Source organism: Ambystoma mexicanum, chromosome 1p (genome assembly GCF_040938575.1).
Source record: "Ambystoma mexicanum isolate Mex_15411 chromosome 1p, UKY_AmexF1_1, whole genome shotgun sequence".
Classification (NCBI taxonomy): Eukaryota; Metazoa; Chordata; class Amphibia; order Caudata; family Ambystomatidae; genus Ambystoma; species Ambystoma mexicanum.
Window position 1 is genome coordinate 425,540,275 of NC_090921.1, and position 27,040 is coordinate 425,567,314.

The following is a 27,040-nucleotide window of genomic DNA, read 5'->3' on the forward strand; positions in this document are numbered from 1 at the left end:
GCATGGTGAAAGGGTGCACATTTAAATGTCTAGGTGGCTGCCTGTGTGAGTGTATGGTGAAAGGGTGCACACTTAAATGTATGGATGGCTGCTTGTGCATGTGTGTATATGGTGAATGGTGTGTGTGCTTTTGTTCATGGGTGCAACAAAACCTACATTTCGGGGGGCTAAACCTTCAAATGTTGGGAGAGGCGCTAACTTCACGGGCGGTGGGGGAGGGGCAAACTTATTTGTGTGTTGGAATCCAATTTCTTCACGCATTTTAATGAGAATATTCTAGTGCAGCTTCAATGTTACAAGCAGTTAACTCTCTCCTTTAAGGTTTAACGGTCCCACTTATGGACTGCTGCCAGAATTTAGTGGTCTCCTGTTCCCTCTCTACCCTTCCAATCACTCCCCTGGCATGCAAGTACTAAACCCACATCACGATTTCAATTGGCTAAAAAATGTGGCATTTCAATGCAAGTACTAACAGTGAAATGCTTTATGTTAGTAATTGCTGGTCTCTTGTTAACAGCAAAACCCAGGTGCCGTTTAACATCTTTGTCCTGTTCTGTCCGGCAACTGCTCTGAAGGTCAGCTAGGTCGAGTCAACATAGCCCAACATTTTGGGGGAGGAGTCCGGAATCCCAGTCAACTCAATGGTGTTGCACCACTACTTGTGTTTAATACCTTTATTACTTATTGGTAATCTTCATTACTCCTAGCCATATTCTTCCTCGTCTCACTACTTGTGTATGAGGCACTCTGTCTCATACACAAGTACTGGGATGAGGTAGAGGGACATGGAGGTAATGCCTGACTTAGCTACCTGTAATCCTCATTACTCTTAGTTCCACTCTTCCTCATCCGAGTACTTACCTATGAGTGAGGGAGCCTCATATGTAAGCTCTGGGACAAGTAAGAGGGACATGGAGGTAATTCTGGACCAAGGAGCTGTTTTTGGAGGTTGGGGCACGGGTGGGAGGGAGAGGGGAGGTTTATGGGGGCGGGGGTGGGATTGTGTGACAAATCATAATAGTTGTCCATGTCCAGTCTAAGCCTCTCTAGCCACTAATATGTGGTATTAGTGGCTAGAGAGGCATTTTGGTGCAGCCAGTCTAGTCATTCCTCAGTTTGGTATGACTTTTTTAAATAACTGGGCATTTCTAATAAAGCATTCCTGCTAAGTGTAATTACCGGGCTAGACTGGCATTTTGATGCTGCCAGACTAGTCGTTTCTTACTGGGGCATTGTATATTTTTCTGGGAATCTGGGATAAAATGATATGATATGATATGTCATTTCTAACGCGCCTGTACACAAGTGTTTCTAGCGCGACAAGACACAGGAGGGAAGATAGAGGGAGGACAAGACAAACGATCTTACTAGGCCTTGTGTCATTCAGATTGTGCAGGTGTGAGAAGGAGATGTGCAAGGGGAAAGGGAGGGGGGAAGTGCAAGTGCAAGTGGGAGGGAAAAACAGGGCAGCAATTCTCTGAGTAAGCACAGCCAGGGCAGTGCAGCTCTGAGTGGTGCAAGGAGAACAAGCGACTGTAGGGTTACAGTTACAGCCCCTAAGTGCGTGGTAGGCCCAGCGGCAGTGCAGGAGTAATTGATCAAGAAAGAGGCTGGACATAGTGAGACTCTGAGGGTAGCCCAGCAACCAGTCGGTACAGCAGGCAGGTAAGTCTGGCAGGCCAGGTGGGGAGGGAGAGAGAGAAAGCAGAGGAGAAGAGGAAAGTTTTGAGCTGCTTCTGGATCTTCAGGTGGTCGGCTCAGGTTTGAGCGGGTCAGGGAGGCCTTTCCAGAGGGAGGCACCTGCATAGGAGAGAGATCTACACCCCCCCACTCTCTGCCTGGGGAAGTGTCTAACCCTTAGAGAGTTGGAGGTAGCTGAGCGAAGGGCTTGAGAAGGAAGGTATTTTGGAAGAGAGTGATAGATGTAGTGTGGGCCCGGGCCCAGAAAGCTTTGTGGACAATGCAAAGGGTCTTGAACTTGATCCTTGCAGCAACTGGGGGGCCAGTGGAGAGATTTCAGGGCTGGAGAGATATGATCCATGGGCTTGAGACCAAGGATAATTCTCACAGTCCTGTTCTGGATTAGTTGTAGAGGCAGAGAGTCGAGGAAGGCAGGTTGAGAAAGAGGCTGTTGCAGTAGTCCAGCCTAGAGAGATCCAGAGCTCTGGAGACAGTGAGCTTCTGGGGGAAAGTGAGAAAGGCAAGAGTCCCTTTGAGGAGGAGCAGCTGGTAGTGGGACTTCTTGGCGATGTCCGAGAAGTGAGGAGAGAAAGAGAGAGTGGAGTCAAAGATGACAACCACGTTTTTTGCCTCGCAGGAAGGTGAAAGAAAAGGGTCAAAGGTGGCCAGAGAGAGTGCGAGAGGGAAAGCAGGGGCAGGGGTCCCAAAGAGAAGGATCTCCATCTTACTGGCATTAAGGGAGAGATCGGTGGATGCGCACCAATCCTGAATCGAGTATAGACAGTCAGGAATGAGAGAGAGAAGAGAGGAGTCTGAGGGGAGCCTGAAAGAAAGCCGAGTGTCATCTGCATAAAACGAGAAGGTAGAGATCAGGTGGGCCAAAGGGGCCAAGAAGAGGTTGAAGAACCAGGGTGAGAGGATGGAGCCCTCGGGAAATGCCACATGTATAGAGAGATGTTGCGGAGAGAAGGGGACCAAGGTGCACCTGGGAGGGGCAGTCCAAGAGGAAGGAGGTCAGCCACTCAAGGGCCTGATCCGTGATGCCCAGGTTCTCATGGAGTCGATTAATCAGGATGGCATGGTTGACCGTGTCGAAGGCAGAGGACATATCAAGGAGCAGGAGGACAGAAAGAATGGCGTAATCAAAGTTAGAAAGCAGATCTTCACAGGTGTTCAGGAGAACAATTTCCATGTCTCTGGCAGCTCTGAAGCCAGACTGATGGTGATAGAGACAACCAACAGATTCATTGTGGAGAGTAAGCTGGAAGATGGACAGTTTTTTTTCCAACAGTTTGCCCAGGAAAGGGTTGATGGATATTGGGCGATAGTTTTCCAGGCAGGCAGGAAAGGCAGACAGCTTCTTGAGGAGTGGGTGCACAACGGAGCGCTTAAGGGGAGAGGGGAACATTCCAGTTGTGAAAGAGTGATTACAGAAATCAGCCAATGCTGGAGCAAGTGTGTCAATATGGTCCTTGATGGTTCTAGAGGAGCAGGGGAGCACCTGTTTGGACAACACATTCAAAGATCGGACTTGTCTAGAAACCTCATCAGGTATGGTCAGAGAGAAAGAGGAGAAAGGAGGACGAGAAGTAGAGCTGGCTAATGGGGGGCCAAGAGAGGAAGAGGAAGAGGAGATGAGGGACTGGATGTCCTGAGTTTGTGAAGAAGTGAGAGAACAGAGCCATACAGAGGGCCTGAGAGGGAACAGGAGAGGTAAAGACTGCAACAGGATTGACCAGTTATTTACAGATTTGAAAGAGTTTGGCCGTGTTGTTAGAAGCCAAAGAGACGCAGGCTTGAATGTGTGTCCTCTTCTTAATGAGTGTTATTGCTTTGACTGGCATTGTGTTGCTACCAGTCTAGGTATGTGTAAATGTGGCCTGGCATGCTTTACTGTAATGTTATTACACGGGTCTACATTGTGGAGCTAGTTGGACATGTTTTCATTGTGGCATGGCATGTTTAATAGCAAAGCATTAATGTTCCTGTGCACTGTTGGTGATTGCATGTACTGGATTGGTGTTACCCTACAAAATAATTGCAAACACTCTGGCTTTTTTGCCAATTTTTCTCAGAAAGTGTGCTGTATATTGCATTAAAACACATATTTATATCTTTCTCCTAGTGCAGTTGTGTGTGGCATACCCTTTAACAGCACATTTGTGTGTATTGCGCAAGTGTGATAATCTAGGCCGGCCCAGAGTGTGGTGTGACCCGTGATTTGTTGCTGAGTTGGAGCGGCCCCCTCAGCATAGCTCGCAGGGGGGCCCCCACATTTTGTGTTACGCCTCTGGAGGGAACATCTCTCACAACCCAATACTAATGTTCTATGCATTTGTTTCCAATGGAAATGTTGTAGCATACACCTACTAGGCAGGGAATGTTGGGAATTTGTGTTTTCCAGACCTTCTTCCCATTTATCAATCAATTTAAATGTGGGAATGGTCTGATATTTTGGTAGTTTCCTGAATAATCCTTCGCTGATGAAGCTTCTTCCATTATTCAGGCATACCCTGGTGACCACAGGCTCCTTCCCCTCAGTTGTCTAAATGGGGAAAACAACAGTTTCTGAATGTCCGTCAGCCTCATTACGGGTTTGCTGGTAAAACCCACTTGTAGGCGGCGGTCTACTACCGACGACGTAACACTGTTTCCGCCGTCTGACATGCCGGTGCTACCGGGAGATCATTACCGGCAGCGTAACCATAAATCCCCTTCCGTGGAGTCTGTGAAGCACTGGTACTGTTGTTAATGGTGCCGGTGCTTCAGTGAAAACACTGACGGTAGAGGCCTGAACTCCCAGCAGGTCAGGCCTGTCGGGAGTACCATGCCTCTGCTGGCAGACTTTTAATTTGGTGTTTTGAAAAGGGTGCCAGTATTTTGCTACCGGCACCCTTATTTCCATCCGCCAAACTTATATAGAAGCCCAATGTTTCTTCTGACTTTTAACTGGTGTAAAATTTCAGCGTCTTCCCTTCCAGTGTGGAATGCCACTTAAAACTGGGAGGAAGGTTCATTTTAAAGAATGGAGAAGGGTTCCCAACACAGGTTTGCTCTCTTACAGAGAGGACAGTGATGTCTGGGACCTGGTTTTCCTTGAAATGAAATTCTACTTTCTCTGACCTTCGTTCGATTAAATGACAGGTACCATTCATGCTTACATTATTAGTACTTATTTTTAATTTTATCGGCCGGTTAGTTTGGGTCCAGAGGACATTGTTTACACAGTCGATCAGAGGTGATAACCTCCTCAGGAGATCATTTCCCAGTAAACAAAGTATGCCCTCTGGAGTCACGACTATCACCGGGTGTTTCAACCGATGTCACCAAAATTATATTTCCAGATGTGCAGTCCCTTTGAGGGAAATGTCATTCCCATAAAAATGTTGGAGTTGTCTGGGAAGAGGTATGAGCGGAATTTAGTGACCATCTCTCATCCTGAGTTGAGTTGGTCAAAGGAGGGTGGTTGGGATTCAGTGTTCACCAGAGCTGATCATTCACACTGACCATGCACCTTGACTGGTGCATAAAATCTACCTTCCTTCTCCTCAAGGGTTCAAAGAAAGTGTGAGTTATTTGGCAGCCCGGTGGTCATTATTTGATATTGAACACTGACACTGTGTGATCTTGGGTGATTTTTCGTTTTGGAAAATTTTACAGCTAACAATGGGACATCCCCTTTTTCCCCTGATTCCTTGCTGTCTCCCTTTACCTTGAGACAGTTCTCAGAACCTGTTTGGGGGAGCACCACATTCTCCGTTTTTACCTTATCTGGCTCGCATTTTTGGGGTTGAGGAGTTTCTTGATCTGGGTTGGTCTCCTTACTTACCCTTTCCAACTCAGGGTCTTTTGGGACCCATTTTTCTTTGGGAAGGATTCCCCCATTCCTGAAAGGGAAGGTTTGCTTACCTGAATCCTCCAGGGACTCTTCTCCTTTAAAGGGGATTATCTTTCGCTCCTCCACAAAGCTGTTTCTTCTTTGGCCTCTCCTACTTACCCATTATTCTTTGGGTTCTAACATCCGAGGAGTAGAAGAGTCCCTTTCAGGCTGAGAGGTTTCCAGGATTTGGGTCTGGATAAGAAACAAAGCTTCCTCTAGGGCTTGGCATCTCCTGTCCACCCAGACCCCCTCCTCAGGAACCTATGGTTTGTTGGTCATTTCCTCCCCTCATTTCCCCCACCTGGGGAATTCCGGAAAGCAGGGTCAGTTGGAGGGTTGGACTGAGCCCTCAACATCTGCCCCAGAATGTCCATCAGTTGCTGAACCTGTTGCTCCAGCTGTAAGACTTTTTCTGGGTTGTAGGGAGTCATACCTCTGCTGCTCTTTGAAAGGGAAACTGTCCCTTCTGCTGGAGTAGCTGGGGTACTGTAAATTTCCCCCATATTTTTCCATCATTATCCTTCCTTCTCCTGGGTTCAGGGATATATTGGAGTTCTGATTCAGGGGATATCTGGGGGAAAGATTTAGGTGGGGAGGTGGAGGGATATTTCTCTCCTGAAGGAAATTTCCCAGGGCAGGACTTACCTGGTTGGGCCCCCCCACCCCCGGGTGTACACATATCCCGGGATTGTATACACCCTGGGGCTTACATAAGTGGCAGGATCATAGGGATAATTGTTCTGAATTCCTCCCTGACTACTATTCGATTGGCCCGGGACGGGGTCTCTTCTGCCTGCTATTTTGCTTGTTGAAATATTTTTAGCCCCCCCCCCCCACTCCAGGTCCAAATGAGAGGTAGCTCCCACCTCTGCCATCTGTGCAGCAGGTGTGTTAGATGGTTTGGGGGTTTATGGTGTCTTTTTACTCTCAGTGTGGTTTTGGACCTCATATATCCTGGTGGCTTGTTCAATTACCCAATGCAGGGTCCTGTACTCATGAAAATCATACATCAACTGATTCATTATGTGTTTGTGGAGGGCATCGAAATAGGTGGTCACAAACTCCCTACTATTGGTTTTCACCCACCTGAAGGTCTGAGAAAATGAACTCTTTATCTCCTGCATGGACTCCCTAGTCGCCTGATCTTCCCCACATTGCAAATTATATGCACGCGTATGGGCTTCTTGTGGGCTCCTATGTGTGGAGAAATTGTTTAAAATGGCTGCCTTACAGGTGGATCATTTATAATGATCCTGGTTCTCCAGTCCTGCAAAGAAACTGGAGTACTCTGGTGAGAATTTCCATTTAGCAAATGCTATACAATGTACATCATTTTTAATTTGGAATAATGCCATTATCTGCTCATAAAGTTCCAAGTGCTCCCACACAGAATACTTGGCGTTCTTATGGTATGGGGTCAGGAAGCTCCTTATGGCCTCGACATGTCTGATTGGGTCTTTAACAAAGCCCTTTCACTGTGTTGCTGTCTTTTTCTTCCTCTACACCCGGGTCCATTCATTTTTGGACTCAGAACTTCATTTTGGACTCCATTCACTGTCTTCTAGACTCTCCCTATCTCTGTAAGATTGAACATAGTTCCCAGACTCATAGGATCTGGACTTCACTTGACTGGACCGCAGTGAACTGTCAGGGTCACTTTCCCTGTGGTCACTTTTAGGCCCAGGACAAAACACAGTTCCTTCCTCTCTCCTTCCAGGGAGTCTGCGGTAATGCCCCCCTTCCTTTGAATGTATAGAGGTTTTTAGTATGCTTCTCCTAGGCTGAAGCTCTGGCTTTTCTCCTCCAGTGAAGCTGGCTAGGTGGTCTCTTTGTAGTCTCATCTTCAGCCAATTTAACTCCCTGATGTTCTCATCATAGGAGTTTTCAAGGTCTGAAGCACTCACAATATTCTTTTAAGTCTCCCAGGACACGCTGGCCCGGCCCCTTCCCTTCTGTGTGGTAGAGATAAATATGCGTTAATGTCAAACAAATGTCAAACAAGGACTGGCATTCTGGATCAGTTTGGCTAGGCCTGGGTAAGTCCTATTGCCTCCTGTCACCCTGTTCTCTATAGGGGGTCTGCAGCAGTTCAGTTCCCATTTGTTCATGGGAGGTTGTGGATACCTGGCCTGAGGTCCCTGATGGGAGGGGCATATATTCTTGATCAGAAGGCCCTGCCCTATACCCTCATTGGTCAGGGTGCCTCAAGGCCTGTTTAAAATTCTCACACCTACTTATGTCTGTCCCTATTTCCTGTTGGTATTCGGCGTCCTGGCTTTTTAATTATGACACCAAGGCCTGACTAGTCTAAAGCACCATACTCTGAGCCACTAATCGACTCTTCATTTCCCTTACTTCCTCCTGAGATGGTTCATTTTTTTCCTTGGGAGTCCTGCATTATGCATGCATATTTCAGGTGCTTGTCCTTCAAGAAACACATCTCTTTCCCTATCGCTGGCCTACAAGTCACTGCCTGTGAAAGGTTAGCTTCTGCTTTCTTCTAATGTTCTGGTCATTTCCTGAGAATCTGACTGACCGTTCTCTGCATCCCTTTTTAATTTTGATGCATCTTGGTCTTTATTTAGTTGTAAGTTCTGCTTCTTCAGAATTTTTTGTCCTGAAACATTTTGTCAAACTCCTGTTGTGAGTCCATCTCTTTGATGATGAACTGGCTGTTTTTCCTTTCCAATGTCTTGATGTGTTGCTTGAGGGCCACAGTGTCATCTAAAAACCCTCTCGTATGACCAGTCTGGTCATTGCATTGGAGGTGGCTCACAGTTTCTGCACTCTTCCTTCATGTGTCTTTCAGTGAAGCCAACTCTATTTCTCGCTCTGCACTGGCCTGTGTGTGGGTTTCCACCTCATTTTGTAATTGTTCAATGAGGTTTTGTTGTTTTAATTCAAACATGTGGCTCTGTTTTGCTTTAGCTTCTGCACTTCTTTCAAAATCTCAGTCTGATTCAGAACACAGGCCTCTGTATTTTGCACTTGCTCTTCCATTAACTGCAAGTGGAAGTATAAATAAGCTGTCAGATGGCCCATTTGGATAAGTTTTTCACACGCATTGTGGGTCATGTAAAATGCATCTAATGCTTTTTGTAATATGATATGATATGGCATTTATTATGTGCATCTACACAAGAGTTCCAATGTGCGATATAACAATATATTCCACTTCAAATCAAATGTCAGTGCTCACTGAGGTAACTTCCTGCACCATTCTAGTTTGGCAGCTCCCGGCATCGCTCTAATTCCATTCTCCTCCAATGAAGAGCTTAGTCAGGAGATGCTTTCTGGCATTCCTCACTTCGATGGTAGTCATTTTAAAACATGGCTTTTTGCAACTTTGTAACACTTTCTTTGAGCAGGGGCAGAATCACCCTGATCATGCTTGATTTACACACTCAGTGCCAAATCAAAAACCATTTCTAATCAATCCACTTCTTGCATTGATACTCTACACAATTTGTATTTTCTAAACCTATACACCTCCCTGGAACTCAGAGGTCAAGTCCTGGTGGTACTTTAACAAAGCAAAAACAACTTTCTATTCACCTCTATGCGATTACACCAGAATGAATTGTCTGTCACAATGCACTTGTCATGAGTCAAAAGACAGTAAACAAAATCCTGGCACGAGCAGCCACTTTGTAAAGAAATATTCAGAGACCCCGCTCAACATAAGGAATTTCTTCGCCCCCAATTAATGGAGCCCACAAAAGATAATGGCCCTCATTACGACCCTGGCGGTAAGGGGTTTACGCCAGCGTTAGCTGCGCCGACCCCTTACCGCCAACTACGAGTTCCCAGAGCGCCATGGTCACTTTTCCGCCCGCTTTTTGCGGGCGTAAAAATCCATGGCGCTATGGGACCTCGGTGTTAATTACGCCACCGTAGTGTACGGTGGCGTAATTAACGCCTTCCCCACTCCCATTGAGCCCTATGGGGCCGAAATGGGAATGGGGAAGGGTAAATGGGTCAATGGGGACTTACCGCCCCGCCAACCTCGGAATGGGGCGGTAAGTCCGCCATCCGCCATGGCGTAAAGGGACTTTGCGCCATGGCCGTAAAGTCCGCGGATGGCGGAAAAAATCCGCCAGGGTCGTAATGAGGGCCAATGTATTTGTTTGGATTAGATAAGCACTATCTATGACTCATATCGAGCCATGTAGAGCCCTCCCCTGGTGCCAACAAGGAGCCAAGAACCCGGCCGGGACATAGAGAGAATATATATGTATTTAAAGTATAAATATAATTATAAGTGTATGTTAAATAGATCTTTTAATGGTTATGCACACCAACTTCTCTGTGGCACAAAATAAAACTTCAACACACAATGAACTTAACTTTGTGTAATAAACTGGTAAAAATGACTTAATAACATTTAGAGGGAAAACAAATAACAGTTTTGATTTTAAAACAAGTTACACATTATAAAGGCCATGCTTGATGCATGGGGGTTCTGTGTACACTTGAAAATGCTTGAAGTTTTAGAAACATACATACTTTGAAGATACATGTTATTTATAGCACCTTTCTTTCTTCACCGCAAAAGCAATGCAAACATCATTCTGCTATCAGGGTCATTTACTCACTCTCAGGAAAGAGTGTATATTTTTCAATGGAGAATTGCACTTCTATCTCCAATCACCACAAAACCAGTCATTAGTGATATGCAGCACCCCTCTTTTTAAAGGCCAAATCTAGGGAGTGGGGACAATTAGGAATTTCAATGTGGGCCTAGGGCAACCATTTTTTTAAATAAAAGTTTTAAGGAGTGGTGACAATGGGGATATCGTTTTAGGATAAGTATACCTTTTGTTTAAAAGCAGGTTTTGGCAAGGAGATACAGTTGGGAATTTCGTTTGATGGCAAAATCACCTTTTGGTTTTAAAGATAAGCTTTGGGAATGGTAAGAGTTGGGAATCTCATTTTGGGGCAGGCACCATTTTGTTTTAAAGGCAAGTTTTGGGAATGGTGACAAATATCAATTGCGTTTTGTGGCAAGAATACCGCAATTACTTTAGGTGACTATAACTTGAATTCAGCTAGGAAGGAGGTTGGGAGTTTCAAACGTCTCTAAACTCCCCCTGCGTGAATCTATTTGTGAGTTAATTGAATTAATATTCAGTCAAATATGCTTCCCTCCCCACCAACTATGAAGGGAAGATATGAAGGCTGGCAGATCCCCCAGATACTTGGTTTCAAATGGATCAATTCTACTTACATTGGAGCTCTGTTTTGGGGCACGCAGGGAAGACAGCCAAGCTCCTCTGGGGGATCAGCTTGAGTCTGGCCACAAGCTGCCATCAGGGATAGTCCCATAATCCTCAGTTGGCTCTCTTTAAGAATTAGGGCCCAGTCAGCTGTTGGCTTCCCCAGCTTCTCACTCCCAGGCCTCTGAATGTTAAGGCCTCTCCACCCAAGATGGTTTCAGGCCGGTTTTTCTTTTTCTCCTTCTCCCCTTTGTCAACTTTGTACCCCCTTCTGCATAGTGCAGTGCTTTGTAAGCACTTGCACTATGTATACACCATGTATATACCATCATCTCCAATTATTGCAATCAGCAGGTACCAGTTTATTGGTGCTATCTTTTTCATTGGAAGATTATCCTCTCTTCCTCCTCCCAAGAGCCAACACCTTATTGCCGACAGGCCCTTGATTGAAGTGAAGATACATTGGTGTGAGGGAGGAACACCTTTTGGAGTGGTCCTTTTAACTTTTCAGATTTGTCACCCAAAAGTCACAACATGGCAAATGTTTGTGATTGACAAGTAAACATTATAATACAGATATATTTGTGTTCCCCTAGTCATGGTGGACTTAATGAGATGACTCCCATGTTCGCACGAGACTGCACGTGCGAATAGTAGTTTTTCCAAATTTATTAAAACATGATAACAGTCAGTTGCTCTACATCTGATATACAGGTATGTGCTTCCCTAGGCTAACACCTCTCAGAGTTTCAGCTTCATCACACTTTCAGGGGAGCTGTGAAAACCTTTTAGCTTGGGACAAAAGGTCTAAGATTCAGATATCCATGAGGATTCCCCCACAGAACCACCTCGATATAATCTTCACAATGACACCTCAATGGCTTTTCTTGCCCTTAAGATGATGGAGAAAATAACAAAAATGTGGTCCTATGGGCAATTCAATCGCAAAATGCATGATACATATTCCAGCATTACCTTACAGTTAGTTTAATTTCCCCTTAGCTCTGTTAGTTTCCATTTCCCTGAAAACATGTGATGCATTCCGGGGGGCTGTTAATTCAGTCTGTAATAAATACCTGACATGCATCAGCTAGGCCATTTCCCCTTCAGAGACAACAGAGCCACACAGATCAGGCAATGGAGGGTAGGTCAATTAAAGATCTGGCCGGAACCCAAAATAAATGCATGCTTTCCTCAGACTCAGAAGAGATTTACATGTTGTATCTGAAAATAAAATGGCCTTTTCAAATATTGCAGTCATTTCCCTGGGCAGCACTTTATGTATTTAAGGTGGCAAACTGAAAGTGAAAGGCTGCTTTCATTTTGTTTGTTCACAATGGGCATTTTTCATGTTATAATGCTCCCTGTGTTGCTTAATTTTCAGGGTGCCCCACATTTTGATGGTTGGCAGTTTCAATGACAAATGCCACTGTTTGTCTCTCAACTAACAATATGCCTTATTTCCATCTTTACCTACTTCTTTTTTTCAATTTCAGCAAAACACTCTGTTCATTGTGTAATTTTCAGCAAGACACATATTTTCACTCAAAAGGCCCCTTCGCTGTGTTAAGGTTTTAGTCCTGTCATTTCTTTTAGTGAGGCCTAACCTGGCCTTTCCTTTTATGTGCTGGGGGCTATCATTACACACCACAAGATAGCGGAGGGCACAGTGACTTACCTAGGCCACCTGCTCAGTGGAGGTAAGAAACAACCTCTTGAAGTCGAAGTACAGGCTGTGAAGGATTGGGACATCCGCACCACACAGAAACAAGAAAGAGGTTTCCTAGGCATCACCAGGTACTACTAGTTTTTCATCAAGGGGTATTGTACCAGTGCCGTGCTCCTGAATGATGTAACATCAAAAAAGATGCCAAGGTAGGCAAATTGCACCCCGCCTGCCAAACCGCCTTTCACGATTTGAAGGATGGATTGTGCAGAGACCCAGTTCTGAAAGTGCCAGACTGTGCTCAGGAATTCATTATCCAGACAGGCTCCTGTGATTTTGGGACTGGAACCATTTTAGCACAGCTGAACTCTCAAGGGGTGGAGCAATATGTCGCCTACATTTGCAGGCGATTAACAAATAGGGAAAGAAACTGGCCATCATAGAAAGAAAAACATACACGGTTGTTTGGTCAGTAAAGAAACTGAAACCCTACATCTTTGGGTTTCACTACACAGTCAAAACAGACCACCGGCCTCTTAGATTGTTAATGTCCATGCAAAGGGGGAACCCTAAGCTTTTGCTCTTGGCCATATCCCTACAGGGATTACATATGGACATTCAGCACAAGCCAGGCTTCCAGCATGGGCATGCAGATGGCCTAGGCCAGTACTTTCACCTAGATGACGAACCAGACCTTCAGTAGAGTGGTGGTTCACATGCTTAGGCTGGGGGGGGCATGTGGGGAATTCAACCATTCACATAGTGGGCGTGGGCTCGCCTGGGATTTTTTCAGATTTTTAAGTAAATGGATGATTGTAGACCTGTCTCAGGAAAATGTGGGCAGCTAATACACAAACATTTTCCTATGCTCACATCACAACAAACGCATAAACCCCTGTACTCTGGCATGGACACAACCTACAGGCACAGTTCGCCACCTGCCATATTTATTTGGAATATGACCAGAGAGCAGAGCACCATGTAATCTCAAGGAGAGGGGGAAAAGCTTCCCATTGTAATGGACAGCCTGATTAACTGACAAAGGCTACATGGAACCGCCCTGCTCTTTTGTTGGCCCTGCAGCTGGTGGCCGTGACTAACATATCAACAGAGTATACTTCAAATAGTCTACCATGGGGCCTGGTGGCAGAGGATAACAAAGGAGACAGGAACCCCAAAAAACTTTTCAAATGTAACTGTGTCAACCTGAAGCCAGCTCCTACCTCTCAGTATTAATGACAGTGAACTGACATGTCTGAGTCTACTTGCAGGAGACCACTCACACTAGGGTGACCCCATTCATAAGATACAAGAATGTGGTTGGCAAAAGCCAGAGAGTCTGGTCTCTCGGTATCTTCAAGGGAGATCTGCTGCTTTAAAAAGGAACCACACAGTACGAACCATTAGCCACAGAGATTCTTTGATCACAACAGACAAGAAAGAGGGTGGGACCTTGTATCACAGGGGAGTGAGCCCAGAGCTCTTTTTCTTGAGAAAAGGGTTCCGCCATGTTGGTTCCGGGACACCTCTTTTTTTCTGTAGGACCCCCTTACCATTTCTTGTTGCAAAGCAGTATGGTTATGACCTCACACATACAGACAAATGTTAGTAGGGACCTCATGATTGGTTCACTATGGTAGGCTCAGTCTTTCACCAATCACTGTGGCCCACTTGGCTTTAAAAGATGGCTGGAGCCCCTCTTTAGGCAGATCATCAGAAGACTTCACTTGAAGCACGAAGAAGTACCCATTCTTTAACCCTGGCTGAAGGTACAGTCTGCCTTACAGCTTCCACCAGTGAAGGAAGGCCAGAAACATCCAAAGAAGGAGGCAAGATCCCTCCCCTTAATTTCTCCCAGGGAACAGAGGGAAAGAAGGACCGTACACGCTCCAGTCACTTCAGAACCGGTACCCTTTGCTTACCTTTCCTGCGCTTCTTAGCCCTTCCGACTGTGCCTTGTTCCTGACTGTGTCCCTCCCCTCCCCTGCAACCTATGCCTCTCTCCCTGCCCCCCTGCTTGGTGCTACCCTTTCCCTGTGAATCTTACCTTCATGTCACCTCTTGCCCTTCCTTCCTGTCACGCATGTGCCCTTCCCTGCGTATCCCCTCGTATTCCTTTGTGTCCCCATCAATGCCCATCTATACCTACTTGTTATGTGGGCACCCTCGCCACCTCCATCCTTGCATCGTGCTGCGCCTACCTTACCTGCTTAGCCCCTCGCAATCTTCCAGTTGCCTCAGTGTGCGTGTCCCCTGACCTGCATGATCCCTCGCAATCTTCAATCACTTGCTGGGCGCGTGCTCTCCCTCCTCCATCCTCACATCATTTGTGCTTCGCCTCCCTGATCGCGTGGTACCACACACTTCCACCCTGGTTTCACCCGCAGCGGCGCCTCCCTGATTGCGTGGTCCCTCGCAACTCCCTGACCATGTGTTCTGCGCAACTCCCTACCGCATGTTCCTCGCACATCCACCCTTGGTTCGTCACATCGCGAATCCCTGACTTCTTGGTCCCCCACAAATCCCAAACGTGTTTGCCTCGTGCCCCCCTTCTCCTTCTTCCTGCACCTATGCACCCCGTTGCTCTTCCTCATTGACTGCCCTGTTTTGCATTGTATTGCTCTGTGTTCTGTTGTATTCTTCCCTCCTCTAGGTTATCATTTTTCGACTGCTCTTGCTCTTTGTATATTGTTTTGTGTTTCTCCTCACTGACTGCCCTGTTTTGCATTGTATGCTTTGTGTTCTTTTTTATTCGTCCCTCCTCTAGTTTATCATTTGTTGACTGCTACGATCACTGTTCTTGATACCTTGGTAATTTCATTTTTTTAGCGGACTGCATTGTTTCTGCCTGCTCTTCCATCTGAGCTTTGTCTACTTAGTTAAATGTTCTGCTATTGTCTGGTCCCTTTCTGTCTCATCTGCTTGCACCCCTCCTTGTCTCCTCCCCTAGTGTCTCCCTCCTACCTTTTCCCTCTACTCCTCTTGATCTCCCCTCCTCCCCCACTTACTCTATGGTGCTCTCTGTTTCTCCTATCTTTTCAAACTGCTTCTCCATCGACTATCCTGCTCTCCTCACTAAGTTTGGTAGGAAGAAGTTCAGAAAGGATATCCTGGTCTCCAACCCAGGCCTCCCTGTCACTGACACCTATACCAGTGCTTCCTCCAGGCAGACCCTCACCGACACCATCTTTGTCGTTCCCTCGACAGACCTATGGACTCTTCATATGGTCTCTCCTTTCTCTCCTTCTCCCATTAATGGTGGCACCGGTGGGTGGCCCTCCTGGCCCCCTTCCACTTCTCTAAGGTCATCATTAATGTTTACCTGAATGGCACCGTCTTGGTCCCAGGCCATCAGGTCACCCTTCTCGTCTGTGATAGCTACTTTCCGCGCCTCATCAATTTCCTTTCGTCTCCTGCTGTCCCTTCTCTCCCTTCCTCAGATTCCTTGCCTCTCCCTCTGTCTCCTCCTTGACTACCTTGCCCTCTCCTCCTTCCTCTTCTGCCCCCTGAGCTCCTTCTACACCTCTGCAGGGCATACCTCTGATTTGTACCTCTCCCCGGAAGTCTTTCAAGGTTGGCAACATTCTCCATATTGCCACTCTCAACTCTTGCTCAGCTGTCAAACACTCCTCTGACATCTGTCGCCTCCTGGAAGAACTTGACCTTGATGTCCTCTGTCTCACAGAATCAAAAATTCGGGCTCCTGGTATGGAACCTATTCTACCCAGGAGGGTTAACTAGAGAACAAAGCACACAAATGAATAGGTTCAAGAACACTGCGCTCATACAAAAGAACTCCTGCAGTTTTTTTTATAAACTCTGCACTTGTTTAGAGAAGAAATTATTCTTACAAGTTAAATCATAGAGAAAAAATCTCTCAGAATTGTTTTTTTATGTTAGAATTGTATGAGTCAATAACATAAAAGCACAATTCAAGAAGGAATCAGAGATCAAAATGGTTTGTTGGACCACAACAGAAACAAACAAAGATATATTTTCAACACACTGTACCAAAACATTTTTGGGACAATATCACAATAGTGTGCATGTAACAAACCCAACCCTGTAAGAGGGTTTGTCAAAGTGGCACCAATCAATAGTGTAAAGATTCAGAACAGGATTCTTAAAACAACATAGAACAACTGTAAGCACACAAAGAGAGTTTTGCATGTGTGGACAGCAATGGACGTGCTTTAGTTTCATGGAAGTAGTGCATCTACACTAGGTGTTTCGGCCGTTTGGAGTTGGGCTAGATGAGCCACATGTTTAAAACGGCCATCATCAGGACGGGGTTCTGTGTGAAATGACGTCTGTGCAGCAGGGGAGGGAGACCACAGTCAGAGGGATGTATGAGCGAAAATATAAGTAATTTAAACTGAATTAATCAGAAGGCTATGTAGTTAGTTAAATCAAAAACACACATCTTAGCTATGGGATAATTTCACAGGCACTGTATTAGAGATCCGCTAGCCGCTTTGGCTGGTCTCTAGGTGATCCTGTTATATAAAACAGAAGAGGCAGGGCGGGGGCTTAGGTCAAGCTAAAATCCCCTCGCTATCATGTACACAATAATTGTAAATGCACATAAGCGAAGTTTTTTACCTCTCACAGGAGGTATCTAGGTGAAGAGGTCCAATGTGGTGTCAGAAAAACGATCAACCATGAGATGCACGGCTGAAAATAAATAAAAGGTCACGGTAAGTGTTCTGATGTAACGAATACTCATGCTACTCTCAACGGGAGAGCGTGACGGCAGAGCTACCTTAGATGGTGCACCAAAATGAGGCAGTCTGCCTGCAGCGAGCAGTATGCAGCGTCTCCTCAAGGTGCTGAGTCACTGAAGAGAGCTGTCGGGCAAGCGTTAGTAACGCTGTTGCCAGGGCTGCGTGGGTGTTTTATATGGCGGACATTTTAGAATCAGACTCGGATCGAGCGACGAACAGATTAGTGTTTTACACTCGATCCGGTGGAGCTTGGCAGCGCTAGACCAATTACGAGCGCTAGATGTTAAAGTGTTTATGAAAAATCAATTTAGGAGATATTGTTGACAAAATGGTTGCCATGGAAACCATAGGTAACGTGTGACTACCAGAGTGGGTCATGTGTCAAGGGAGTGGCGTAGTCAAACCCGTGAAGAACAATGAAGTGGCAAATTAATTCATTGCGATAGTGGTGCCTAAGAGGAAAAAGGGGGGAGACCAAAAAGGCCTCATGGACCTCAGAGTAAAAACACATAGTGTGCTGAATGCAACAGGCACAGGTGGAAGCGCATATATAGGCATAGATAGATGACATATAGGAACAGTCAAAATGAATCGGGCATACCTACATGCTTACATGATCATCCAGAACGAAATACAATGACGGACGGAGCCCAATTGTTTCTGAGGAAAACACATGCATCGGGCATATATATATGATTACATGGTCATCCAGAACAAGATACAATGACTGATGGAGTACAGCTTTCCTGTGGAGAGACAACTGCATTGGTCCAAATGACAGTGTATGACCCATTGATGGTCGTGGGTGAGTCAATGCTCAACATTTCAAAACAGCATTATAGTGGAAATTCAAAACATGAACTAGAGATAGTTACAGAAAGGACTTCCATTCCACTGAAACATTTAGACCAGCATGCACGGTGTTGAGTCTATGAACCCACCGTTGTTCTAACTGGGTGAGCGTTTTATTTAAATCCCCCCCACGTTTAGCTGGTTTTACTTTTTGGAGGACAAACCACCTTAAATCAGTGTCCCTGTGGTTCTTGCTGGTAAAATGTTCCACTAAGGGCTTGTCTGCTACCCTGTTTCTGATACAGGAACGGTGTTCCGAAATACGCATTTTGATCGCACGTATGGTCTTACCCACATACAGAAGCTTGCATGGGCATTGTATTATTTATATGACACCCTTGGTGTTACAATTGTTGAAATCATTCATTGTCCATTGTACTTTATCGTGTTCAAACAATTTCTTTTGGAGGGTCAACAGGCAGGCCACACAGTGGCCGCATTTATGGTGTCCAGAGATCGGGGGTAGATCCCAGAGTGTCTGCTGTATTTGTGGGGGTGGCTCTATGAAGGTGTGAACAAGAGCGTCTTTTAGATTCCTATTTTTCTTAAAAGCAAAACAGGGAACGTTCTGTAGAGTTCCAGGGTGGGTTACCAGGTGCCAATTTTTCTTAATCGTTTTCTGGATCAGAAGACTCAGGGGCCCAAAGGTGGTGACACACACCAGTCTTCCCAAATCTTTCTTCGGTTTATTACCCAAGCAGATCTCTCTAGGGGTGTATCTCGCTCTTTTCTTGGCTTGGTTAATGGCTTTTTTTGGGTAGCCTCTTTCAGCAAGTCGTCGGGCCAATCCTTCTGCATGTAGATGGAATTTTTCCAAGTCAGAACAGTTTCTAAGTATACGCAAAAACTGTCCATACGGTAAATTGTACTTGAGACCCATCGGGTGATAACTCGTGAAGTGCAATAGACTATTGCGGTCTGTCGGTTTTCGAAAAAGCTCAGTCTTTAGTCGGTCTCCAGTTTTATAGATATGGAGATCAAGGAAATCTATTTGGTGGTGATCCCAATGCATCGTGAACTTGATGTGGGTGTTTCTCAAGTTGATCCAAGTGTAGAATTCTTGTAGTTCGAGTGATGTCCCCTGCCAGATGATGATTACATCGTCAATATACCTTTTCCATAGTGCTATGTTACCTAGGAAAGGGTTTTCTGGTGTGAAGACATGGTTTTCTTCGTAACGGGACATGTATAAATTGGCGATATCTGGGGCGAAAGTGGCGCCCATACTCACACCCTTTACTTGCTTGTCAATCTGATTCTGGAATAAAAAGAAATTTTCAGACATAGCCAGTCTCGTGCACTCAAGGATGAAATTAGTGGGGGTGGATTCTCGGTCTTCTCTGGTGTTCAAAAAATCACGAATTGCTTCAAGCCCTTCTTGATGAGGTATGGATGTATATAGGGCCTCAACATCCATTGTGACAAGCAGGCTATCGGTGGTAAGGATGATATCATCGAGTAGATTGATTGTGTTAGTCGTATCCTTTAGATAGGAAGGCATTTTTGTTACATAGGGTTTTAGAAAGAAGTCTGTGTAAAGGGACAAAGGTTCCAGGAGGGATTCGCAGGCTGAAACAATCGGTCTTCCAGGAGGTTTCCTGGAGTTTTTATGCATCTTAGGAAGGATATAGAAAGCCGGAATGCGTGGATTGGTTTTATTAAGAAACATCTTTTCGTCTTCACATATCCAGCCTTGGGTGAGAGCGTGTTGTGTAAGGCTTGTGATTTCATCTTGGAGATTGTTCGTGGGGTTATGGTCCAGGGGTAAATAGGCTTCTCGGTCGCTTAATAGTCGTAGGCACTCTATGTTATAATCAGAAGTGTCCCAGACGACTATACCACCTCCTTTGTCTGCGGGCTTAATAGTTATTGATCTGTCAGATTCCAGACTTCTCATAGCGATCCTTTCTTCTCTATCGAGATTGTCCTTGTAGAAATGTTCTTTTTTGAAGCCGGCCATTACAGTCTTGATGACAATTTTTTCAAAGGTGATAATCTCACCTGGGGTAGAGCCCGGTGGGGGGTAGAACTTAGATTTTTCTCTAAGACCAGTCATGTTCTCTGTCTTACTGCGTGGATGTAGGGCAGCTTCTCAAAGAGAGGGTAAATACATTTCAAAAAAATGTTTCAAACGAATATTCCTAAAGAATTTCCGTAGTTCTAGTTCGATTTCAAAAGGTCGTGCCCTTTGGGCGGGGACGAAAGATAAACCTTTTCCGAGGAGCCGTAATTCTGGTGTGGTCATAGTACGGGTGGATAAAACGAAGACTGGTATCCCTGGTTCTGTCCTTGATTCTGGTACCATTGGCGCGTTCTCAAGTGAGTGAGTCCTTGAGTGCACGTGACTGGCTATGTCTGAAAATTTCTTTTTATTCCAGAATCAGATTGACAAGCAAGTAAAGGGTGTGAGTATGGGCGCCACTTTCGCCCCAGATATCGCCAATTTATACATGTCCCGAAGAAAACCATGTCTTCACACCAGAAAACCCTTTCCTAGGTAACATAGCACTATGGAAAAGGTATATTGACGATGTAATCATCATCTGGCAGGGGACATCACTCGAACTACAAGAATTCTACACTTGGTTCAACTTGAGAACACCCACATCAAGTTCACGATGCATTGGGATCACCACCAAATAGATTTCCTTGATCTCCATATCTATAAAACTGGAGACCGACTAAAGACTGAGCTTTTTCGAAAACCGACAGACCGCAATAGTCTATGAGTTATCACCCGATGGGTCTCAAGTACAATTTACCGTATGGACAGTTTTTGCGTATACTTAGAAACTGTTCTGACTTGGAAAAATTCCATCTACATGCAGAAGGATTGGCCCAACGACTTGCTGAAAGAGGCTACCCAAAAAAAGCCATTAACCAAGCCAAGAAAAGAGCGAGATACACCCCTAGAGAGATCTGCTTGGGTAATAAACCGAAGAAAGATTTGGGAAGACTGGTGTGTGTCACCACCTTTGGGCCCCTGAGTCTTCTGATCCAGAAAACGATTAAGAAAAATTGGCACCTGGTAACCCACCCTGGAACTCTACAGAACGTTCCCTGTTTTGCTTTTAAGAAAAATAGGAATCTAAAAGATGCTCTTGTTCACACCTTCATAGAGCCACCCCCACAAATACAGCAGACACTCTGGGATCTACCCCCGATCTCTGGACACCATAAATGCGGCCACTGTGTGGCCTGCCCGTTGACCCTCCAAAAGAAATCGTTTGAACACGATAAAGTACAATGGACAATGAATGATTTCAACAATTGTAACACCAAGGGTGTCATATACATAATACAATGCTCATGCAAGCTTCTGTATGTGGGTAAGACCATACGTGCGATCAAAATGCGTATTTCGGAACACCGTTCCTGTATCAGAAACAGGGTAGCAGACAAGCCCTTAGTGGAACATTTTACCAGCAAGAACCACAGGGACACTGATTTAAGGTGGTTTGTCCTCCAAAAAGTAAAACCAGCTAAACGGGGGGGGGATTTAAATAAAACGCTCACCCAGTTAGAACAATGGTGGGTTCATAGACTCAACACCGTGCATGCTGGTCTAAATGTTTCAGTGGAATGGAAGTCCTTTCTGTAACTATCTCTAGTTCATGTTTTGAATTTCCACTATAATGCTGTTTTGAAATGTTGAGCATTGACTCGCCCACGACCATGAATGGGTCATACACTGTAATTTGGACCAATGCAGGTGTCTCTCCACAGGAAAACTGTACTCCATCAGTCATTGTATCTTGTTCTGGATGACCATGTAATCATATATGTATGCCCGATGCATGTGTTTTTCCTCAGAAACAATTGGGCTCCGTCAGTCATTGTATTTCGTTCTGGATGATCATGTAAGCATGTATTTATGCCCGATTCATTTTGACTGTTCCTATATGTCATCTATCTATGCCTATATATGCGCTTCCACCTGTGCCTGTTGCATTCAGCACACTATGGGCCTCATTACACGGTAGGTGCTAAATAACGGGATTTACCGGCATGGCGCTATTAGCGTGTCCGCCCTCACAGGAGACCGCCAATAGCGTACCATTACGAGTAAGCGGACACGCGCATAGGGCCATGCCGGTAAATGACTCTACCGCCATGCGGCAAAAGCACCTTACCGGGCCCGCCCAAAGTGCTGATAGCACCTCCGCCCTCACTGTACATGCTATTAGCGGTCACAGCAGGTGAGTGTATACATGACAGGATGCGGTGTGAATGCACAGTCACCCCCATATGTGAGCCCAGACCCCACTCATGCATGGACACACATCCACACATGCACCCATCCATCACCATGTCAGTGTCAGACCCAAACACACACACATGCACACATCACCAGAGACAAGTCCCAAACTCAACCATGCATGGATGAGGCACTGAACTGGCACATCACCTGCATCCACAACTGCTAAGTCCCAATGTCCACAACTGCATAATCCCTGTAATTTACATTGAGTATATTGAAACGCAACCAATGCCATCCCCCTTCTCGTCCCTGACAGGTTCACATACAGATGGGGAGGATGCCGCTGATGCATCAAAGGCACCACCTACATCCAAGAGGCCAAGGGCACCAGAGCCGGAGGATACCCCTGCAACATCCAGGGGCAAGGGGGGAAGGCCACACCTGAAGAGTGGCAGCCTACGTCACAGTGCCACTGCCAGGGCAGCAGTAGCTGCGCCACCAACTGTGGCCCCACCACCGGAGGCAAACCCACTGTCAACAATGCCAGACACCCAGGGCCCACCATCAGCTGCGGCAAGCTCTGCTGGTGAGGCAGCCGCCACTGGCCCCCAGTCCGATCCAGACGACACCCTACTCCAGCACATGGAGATGCACACCCCAAGCCCCCCAGGAAGCCCAGAGGCAGTGGCATCCCAGACCCATGGTTCTGATGGGACTTTTGAGGACACCAACCCTGCAATAATGTCACCCATGCTACCATCACTTGTTGCATTGGAGCCATCTGAGGGCACGGCATCCAATGCACGGTCACCCGGCACTGACCTCCAAATTTCCGCCATCCTGCAGCGCCAACAGGAGCTGACCGTGCTAGTTGGCCAGCATGTCGCTGAGGCTGCCAATCTCACTGAGAACATAGTCCAGACGGTGAGGCACTCCACTGAGCGCATGGACGCCAACACGGACAGGATATGCAATGAAATTGCAAGTCTTAGGGAGGTGCTTGTCCGCATGGCAGACACAATGGACCGCCACTTTCACCAACAAGGCCAGTCTGCCCCATCCTCGTCTTCCGGGTCGACACAAACAAGCCCCCTCAGGCGCTCCATGCGAACCACCAGGCGCACGTCTGGCAACCCTCAAGATCCTTCCAAGGACAATTGAAATTAGGGGGTTGATGGGGATACCTCGGTGTGCATTGGCCATGGCAAAAATGGCAGAGACATGAGGGACTGTTGTGGGGGGTGGTGGGAAGGGTGTTATGGGTCTGTTGTGGGGGGTGGTGGGAAGGGTGTCATGGGTCTGTTGTGGGGGGTGGTGGGAAGGGTGTTATGGGTCTGTTGTGGGGGGTGGTGGAAAGGGTGTTATGGGTCTGTTGTGGGGGGTGGTGGGAAGGGTGTCATGGGTCTGTTGTGGGGGGTGGTGGGAAGGGTGTTATGGGTCTGTTGTGGGGGGTGGTGGGAAGGGTGTTATGGGTATGTTGTGTTGGGTGGTGGGAAGGGTGTTATGGGTCTGTTGGGGGGGGTGGGAAGGGTGGTGGGATGTTGTGGGGCTTGCACTTCTTCACCTTTATGTTAGTCAATACACTGGTTTCTGATGAAAACACAGCCTTGGACATCTTCATTGTGTGTGTGTGTACTTCATTGGCGACAGGGTCCAGTGCGTGCTCTGAGGCATACACCAGTGCATTCCTCCCCATATCCATGTGACAGTACGAAAACATGTTCCGCAGATTGATTGGCTGATCAGATGCTTTCTCACAGCACGTGCCTCCTGGCCATCCCCTCTTGCAACACCTGCATCCCCTTCACCTCCGTCCACATCAACATCATCATCCTCATCATGTGCTTCTATCCCAACGTCAGGGGGCAGTGGGCCATTCCGTCTGTCACACATATTGTGCAGCATGACACATGCCATGGTGATCTTGGCCACCTTCTCATGTCCATACAGGAGAGCAGCACCAGACCTGGTAATGCACATTGAACGTGACTTCAAAAGTCCAAAGGCCTGCTCAGTCACGATGCGGGTACGGGTATGTGCACGATTGATTACCTCCTCGTGCCTGTTCTGTGGTCTCCGTACAGGTGCGAGGAGCCAGGTTTTCAGGGGATAGGCCGCATCACCTGTATGGGGGGATGAATGGGGTCCTGTTACTGTTCACCTCAAGGGCGGCCTATTCACATCACACAAATTGACATAGCATTGTGATGCAAGTGCTAAAATGAGCGCATACATGCAGATGGCCTGTGTGACAGCAACGTGCAAGTGTGTGGCCGACCCTGCAAGTAGAAATGGCACAATAATGCCTACAACAGTAGTTTTCACATGTCCTGGGTGTGGCCAGGTCTTAGGTGTCCCTGGCCCAGGCAAATTTTGTAGCACACTGCTTGTGTACTGACATTCTGACACCAATGTTGCCATGCTGTGAAGCATCACTTCCGTGGTGCTATAGGTGTGTGGTTCAGTGCCATGTCTAGGGGTGTTCCCTTTGCATGCATTCAAGGGTACATTGCTGGATTGATGCTGTGATGCGCTGATTCTGTATTACCATCTTGACGCCATGTTGCTGATTTGTGTGATATGTGGCGTGGCATGATGTGCAATGGGGATGGATGTGCAATATTTTGCAGCCCGCATTGTTCTCATAGTCGTGCACCTTCAAATTGCATGTGGATTCTTCTCAGGTACATCGTGGCCTTCCCTGAAGGACATTGGCGTACATCTGTATGTCCATTTTCCCTACGGACGCCAGTCAACACCCAGTTGGAGTATGTATCTTCCCCCCCCATTCACACCCAGTTGGAGTATGTATCTCCTCCCCCCCATTCACACCCATTTGGAGTATGTATCTCTCCCCCCCCATTCACACCCAGTTGGAGTATGTATCTCTCCCCCCCAAATCACGCTGCCATGTGCTTGCCCTGCTACTCACCAAGTAGCCACAAACGTTGTCCGGTGTGTCGCTCCATGTAGCGTGGCATACTTGAGTCCCGCAGAACCATGGAATCATGTGTTGATCCTGGGAATCTGGCACAGCAATGTGTGATTATCTTGCTGGCGTCACATACCATTTGGACATTGATAGAGTGGAATTGCTTCCTGTTTCGGTACATTGCTTCATTGTGATGTGGGACCACCAATTCCGCATGGGCACAGTTGATGGCCCCGATGCAACTTGGAATGCCTGCCAGTGAATTGAAGCCAACTTTTGTGTTTGCAATCTCCTGGGCAGTCTGTGGCATGGATATGTGTTCAGGTGCATGCTTCAGGAGTGCATCGAGTACCTGGTTCAGCGTGCGTGAGGATACTGGTTGTGAGATGCCATGCATCTGTCCCACTGTATGCTGATGGGTGCCTGTGGGCAGGAAGTGGAGCACACTCACCACCTTCAGTAGCGGGGGGTTGGCAGTTCTGATGTCTATGAGGCTCGCAATGTCGTCGTGGATCATGTCCACGATGCTGGTGATGGGAGCCCTGTCCAGACGGTACAGGGTGTGTATCTGCTCAGGGGTCAGGTTGAATGGACTGGCTCTGATCCTGGGTACTGGTGGGTGCCTCTGTGGTATGATTAGGTGCCATTGTGGTGCCTGCTGTGCCTGTCTTGCCCTCCTCCTCCTCCTCCTCCTCCTGCGCCTCCTTTGTGCTGCCTGTTGTTGTAGCAGCTGCGCTGCAATGAGGTCCTCCAGGCCATGTAATGCTGCCAGTATCGGAACCATCTTGGTGTGGGGAGGGGTGTGGGAAGGGGTGTGGTGTGCTCCTTTTGAGCTGCCACAGTCTCCATTGCCTTCACCTGTGCTGATTTGGTCCACCTGTGGCAGGTGGGAACACTGCCCATTTCCCTTAACGGGTGGTCCGCGATGCCGGTATTTGCACCATGGCGGTAAGGGGTTTGGGGGGATTTACCATGCCGCTATTAGCATGTGCACTGGCCTTGTGATGCTGTGCTAATAGCGGCATGGCGTAATTAACGGAATGGAGGGTCGCGCGCACGCGGCCTGCCCGCTATTAGTGGCACCGTAATTAGCGGTGCCGCTAATAGCGGTGTGCCGGGTCGTGATCCACATGGGGATTTAACGTTACCGGTAATACATTACCGGTAACGTTAAATCAATACCGCCTTCTGTGTAATGAGGCCCTATGTGTTTTTACTCAGAGGTCCATGAGGCCTTTTTGGTCTCCCCCCTTTTTCCTCTTAGGCACCACTGTCGCAATGAATTAATTTGCCACTTCGTTGTTCTTCACGGGTTTGACTACGCCACTCCCTTGACACATGACCCACTCTGGTAGTCACGCGTTACCTATGGTTTCCATGCCAACAATTTTGTCAACAATATCTCCTTAATTGATTTTTCATAAACACTTTAACATCTAGCGTGCTCGTAATTGGTCTAGCGCTGCCAAGCACCACCGGATCGAGTGTAAAACACTAATCTGTGCGTCGCTCGATCCGAGCCTGATTCTAAAATGCCTGCCATATAAAACACCCACGCAGCCCTGGCAACAGCGTTACTAACGCTTGGCCGACAGCTCTCTTCAGTGACTCAGCACCTTGAGGAGACACTGCACACTGCTCGCTGCAGACAGACTGCTTCATTTGGGTGCACCATCTAAGGTAACTCTGCCGTCACGCTCTCCCGTTGAGAGTAGCATGAGTATTCGTTACATCAGAACGCTCACCGTGACCTTTTATTTATTTTCAGCCGTGCATCTCATGGTTGATCGTTTTTCTGACACCGCATTGGACCTCTTCACCTAGATACCTCCGGTGAGAGGTAAGAAACTTCGCTTATGTGCATTTACAATTATTGTGTACATGATAGC